Below are 5,000 nucleotides of genomic sequence, written 5' to 3'. Positions count from 1 at the left end.
GCGCGCCGCAGACAGTCCCTGCTAACACGCCACGTTGTGGCAACATTGTGGCAACGTTGTGCGTTAGCTGGGGTGCCACACCAGACCGGAACTTTATTTTACAAAACGAACACATTGTCTTGATAATACAGCTGTAATTGAGTGCCTGACACGCCAGTCAAGCGCAATCTTGAGAAGGTGTGCATTTCAGTAAGGATTTCAATTGACATGCAGTATGAAACTGAAAGGAGGTTGCATCACTATGATGCATAACATTGCATGTATTGTATTTTAAAGTGTTTGCATTCATCCTGTTGTCATTTTGTTTTGAAAGCAGAAGAATCATTCAACAGGTTGCTGAGACAAATGTAAACCAGTAAAACATATGAAGAGAAACAAACCTTGAATATAAGTTCAGTTGTTTAAACATTTGACAAACTATGGTGAGGGGGTAAGAAAACACACAAATCCAGCAGCTCCTGTATTTCAATACACCAGAACCCAATATTATTGGCGAGTCGGGTAGTCCATCATCACAGTTCGAGGGCAGGCATCATTTCAGTAATTTCATCCCGTTGCATTCACATCCGTGCCTTGAATGAGATTGAATGTGATCTTTGCTCTCAAGTATGTTCCCAAGTTTTACACTTTCGTGCTTTGCATGAATGGGAATGGAACCGTGTGTGTTGAATGAGGCTCCTTGTGAGCACTGAACTTTGTCCGGTGGAGTTCCTTTTTGTGTTGCTGTAATTGTGTCATTTCTCGATGAGAAAGATTAGGCAACATTTAGTCACTTCTAGCCATGATGCTCAATTTATTTACGAATGTACCCTAGTTACTAGGGACCGTTTACGTTGGAGAACAAGATCTATTGTATGCCTGTGTATTTGGGGAAGTCAAATCTGAAATAATGATGAAATTGCGTGTATCCAAAGTTAAAACTCGTGATTTGTCGCCCTCTGGTGTGTAAAAGATGCAAAAGCTTACAGCACCTGGTATTCCCAGGTGGTCTCCCATACAAGTACTGACCAGGCCCAAGCCTCCTTAGCTTCCGAGATCGGACGAGATCGGGCGTATTCAGGCTAGTATGGCCGTAAGCCAGGGAGGCTGTCCCTGACGCTCTACTTAAAGGGAAGGCAATATCCGTTTCTGCCGTTCATACTTACAGTTGAACTGTCTCTCTACTCTAAAGCCCGGGACACACCAGCGCGCCGCAGACAGTCCCTGCTAACACGCCACGTTGTGGCAACATTGTGGCAACGTTGTGCGTTAGCTGGGGTGCCACACCAGACCGGAACTATATATTACAAAACGAACACATTGTCTTGATAAAACAGCTGTAATTGAGTGCCTGACACGCCAGTCAAGCGCAATCTTGAGAAGGTGTGCATTTCAGTAAGGATTTCAATTGACATGCAGTATGAAACTGAAAGGAGGTTGCATCACTATGATGCATAACATTGCATGTATTGTATTTTCAAGTGTGTGCATTCATCCTTTTGTCATTTTGTTTTGAAAGCAGAAGAATCATTCAACAGGTTGCTGAGACAAATGTAAACCAGTAAAACATATGAAGAGAAACAAACCTTGAATATAAGTTCAGTTGTTTAAACATTTGACAAACTATGGTGAGGGGGTAAGAAAACACACAAATCCAGCAGCTCCTGTATTTCAATACACCAGAACCCAATATTATTGGCGAGTCGGGTAGTCCATCATCACAGTTCGAGGGCAGGCATCATTTCAGTAATTTCATCCCGTTGCATTCACATCCGTGCCTTGAATGAGATTGAATGTGATCTTTGCTCTCAAGTATGTTCCCAAGTTTTACACTTTCGTGCTTTGCATGAATGGGAATGGAACCGTGTGTGTTGAATGAGGCTCCTTGTGAGCACTGATCTTTGTCCGGTGGAGTTCCTTTTTGTGTTGCTGTAATTGTGTCATTTCTCGATGAGAAAGATTAGGCAACATTTAGTCACTTCTAGCCATGATGCTCAATTTATTTACGAATGTACCCTAGTTACTAGGGACCGTTTACGTTGGAGAACAAGATCTATTGTATGCCTGTGTATTTGGGGAAGTCAAATCTGAAATAATGATGAAATTGCGTGTATCCAAAGTTAAAACTCGTGATTTGTCGCGCTCTGGTGTGTAAAAGATGCAAAAGCTTACAGCACCTGGTATTCCCAGGCGGTCTCCCATCCAAGTACTGACCAGGCCCGAGCCTGCTTAGCTTCCGAGATCGGACGAGATCGGGCGTATTCAGGCTAGTATGGCCGTAAGCCAGGGAGGCTGTCCCTGACGCTCTACTTAAAGGGATGGCAATATCCGTTTCTGCCGTTCATACTTACAGTTGAACTGTCTCTCTACTCTAAAGACCGGGACACACCAGCGCGCCGCAGACAGTCCCTGCTAATATGCCACGTTGTGGCAACGTTGTGCGTTAGCTGGGGTGCCACACCAGACCGGAACTATATTTTACAAAACGAACACATTTGTCTTGATAAAACAGCTGTAATTGAGTGCCTGACACGCCAGTCAAGCGCAATCTTGAGAAGGTGTGCATTTCAGTAAGGATTTCAATTGACATGCAGTATGAAACTGAAAGGAGGTTGCATCACTATGATGCATAACATTGCATGTATTGTATTTTCAAGTGTGTGCATTCATCCTGTTGTCATTTTGTTTTGAAAGCAGAAGAATCATTCAACAGGTTGCTGAGACAAATGTAAACCAGTAAAACATATGAAGAGAAACAAACCTTGAATATAAGTTCAGTTGTTTAAACATTTGACAAACTATGGTGAGGGGGTAAGAAAACACACAAATCCAGCAGCTCCTGTATTTCAATACACCAGAACCCAATATTATTGGCGAGTCGGGTAGTCCATCATCACAGTTCGAGGGCAGGCATCATTTCAGTAATTTCATCCCGTTGCATTCACATCCGTGCCTTGAATGAGATTGAATGTGATCTTTGCTCTCAAGTATGTTCCCAAGTTTTACACTTTCGTGCTTTGCATGAATGGGAATGGAACCGTGTGTGTTGAATGAGGCTCCTTGTGAGCACTGATCTTTGTCCGGTGGAGTTCCTTTTTGTGTTGCTGTAATTGTGTCATTTCTCGATGAGAAAGATTAGGCAACATTTAGTCACTTCTAGCCATGATGCTCAATTTATTTACGAATGTACCCTAGTTACTAGGGACCGTTTACGTTGGAGAACAAGATCTATTGTATGCATGTGTATTTGGGGAAGTCAAATCTGAAATAATGATGAAATTGCGTGTATCCAAAGTTAAAACTCGTGATTTGTCGCCCTTTGGTGTGTAAAAGATGCAAAAGCTTACAGCACCTGGTATTCCCAGGCGGTCTCCCATCCAAGTACTGACCAGGCCCGAGCCTGCTTCGCTTCCGAGATCGGACGAGATCGGGCGTATTCAGGCTAGTATGGCCGTAAGCCAGGGAGGCTGTCCCTGACGCTCTACTTAAAGGGATGGCAATATCCGTTTCTGCCGTTCATACTTACAGTTGAACTGTCTCTCTACTCTAAAGCCCGGGACACACCAGCGCGCCGCAGACAGTCCCTGCTAATATGCCACGTTGTGGCAACGTTGTGCGTTAGCTGGGGTGCCACACCAGACCGGAACTATATTTTACAAAACGAACACATTTGTCTTGATAAAACAGCTGTAATTGAGTGCCTGACACGCCAGTCAAGCGCAATCTTGAGAAGGTGTGCATTTCAGTAAGGATTTCAATTGACATGCAGTATGAAACTGAAAGGAGGTTGCATCACTATGATGCATAACATTGCATGTATTGTATTTTCAAGTGTGTGCATTCATCCTGTTGTCATTTTGTTTTGAAAGCAGAAGAATCATTCAACAGGTTGCTGAGACAAATGTAAACCAGTAAAACATATGAAGAGAAACAAACCTTGAATATAAGTTCAGTTGTTTAAACATTTGACAAACTATGGTGAGGGGGTAAGAAAACACACAAATCCAGCAGCTCCTGTATTTCAATACACCAGAACCCAATATTATTGGCGAGTCGGGTAGTCCATCATCACAGTTCGAGGGCAGGCATCATTTCAGTAATTTCATCCCGTTGCATTCACATCCGTGCCTTGAATGAGATTGAATGTGATCTTTGCTCTCAAGTATGTTCCCAAGTTTTACACTTTCGTGCTTTGCATGAATGGGAATGGAACCGTGTGTGTTGAATGAGGCTCCTTGTGAGCACTGATCTTTGTCCGGTGGAGTTCCTTTTTGTGTTGCTGTAATTGTGTCATTTCTCGATGAGAAAGATTAGGCAACATTTAGTCACTTCTAGCCATGATGCTCAATTTATTTACGAATGTACCCTAGTTACTAGGGACCGTTTACGTTGGAGAACAAGATCTATTGTATGCCTGTGTATTTGGGGAAGTCAAATCTGAAATAATGATGAAATTGCGTGTATCCAAAGTTAAAACTCGTGATTTGTCGCGCTCTGGTGTGTAAAAGATGCAAGAGCTTACAGCACCTGGTATTCCCAGGCGGTCTCCCATCCAAGTACTGACCAGGCCCGAGCCTGCTTAGCTTCCGAGATCGGAAGAGATCGGGCGTATTCAGGCTAGTATGGCCGTAAGCCAGGGAGGCTGTCCCTGACGCTCTACTTAAAGGGATGGCAATATCCGTTTCTGCCGTTCATACTTACAGTTGAACTGTCTCTCTACTCTAAAGCCCGGGACACACCAGCGCGCCGCAGACAGTCCCTGCTAATATGCCACGTTGTGGCAACGTTGTGCGTTAGCTGGGGTGCCACACCAGACCGGAACTATATTTTACAAAACGAACACATTTGTCTTGATAAAACAGCTGTAATTGAGTGCCTGACACGCCAGTCAAGCGCAATCTTGAGAAGGTGTGCATTTCAGTAAGGATTTCAATTGACATGCAGTATGAAACTGAAAGGAGGTTGCATCACTATGATGCATAACATTGCATGTATTGTATTTTCAAGTGTGTGCATTCATC

The 5,000-nt window shown here is 43.6% G+C and overlaps 4 non-coding genes across 4 annotated transcripts; all 4 read right to left on the bottom strand.

Moving 5' to 3' along the window:
- Nucleotides 1-959: 959 nt before the first annotated feature.
- Nucleotides 960-1,078, bottom strand: LOC136741136 (5S ribosomal RNA). Its single transcript, XR_010813886.1, has one exon. It is a non-coding gene; the product is annotated as a 5S ribosomal RNA (ribosomal RNA).
- Nucleotides 1,079-2,144: 1,066 nt separating this feature from the next.
- Nucleotides 2,145-2,263, bottom strand: LOC136740799 (5S ribosomal RNA). The gene has a single exon (XR_010813565.1). It is a non-coding gene; the product is annotated as a 5S ribosomal RNA (ribosomal RNA).
- Nucleotides 2,264-3,319: 1,056 nt separating this feature from the next.
- Nucleotides 3,320-3,438, bottom strand: LOC136740933 (5S ribosomal RNA). Its single transcript, XR_010813692.1, has one exon. It is a non-coding gene; the product is annotated as a 5S ribosomal RNA (ribosomal RNA).
- A 1,056-nt stretch (nucleotides 3,439-4,494) lies between these two features.
- Nucleotides 4,495-4,613, bottom strand: LOC136740922 (5S ribosomal RNA). Its single transcript, XR_010813682.1, has one exon. It is a non-coding gene; the product is annotated as a 5S ribosomal RNA (ribosomal RNA).
- Nucleotides 4,614-5,000: the final 387 nt, after the last annotated feature.

The sequence above is a fragment of the Amia ocellicauda genome, unplaced genomic scaffold, assembly GCF_036373705.1.
Source record: "Amia ocellicauda isolate fAmiCal2 unplaced genomic scaffold, fAmiCal2.hap1 HAP1_SCAFFOLD_65, whole genome shotgun sequence".
Classification (NCBI taxonomy): Eukaryota; Metazoa; Chordata; class Actinopteri; order Amiiformes; family Amiidae; genus Amia; species Amia ocellicauda.
This window is presented reverse-complemented; position numbering and strand designations above follow the sequence as displayed.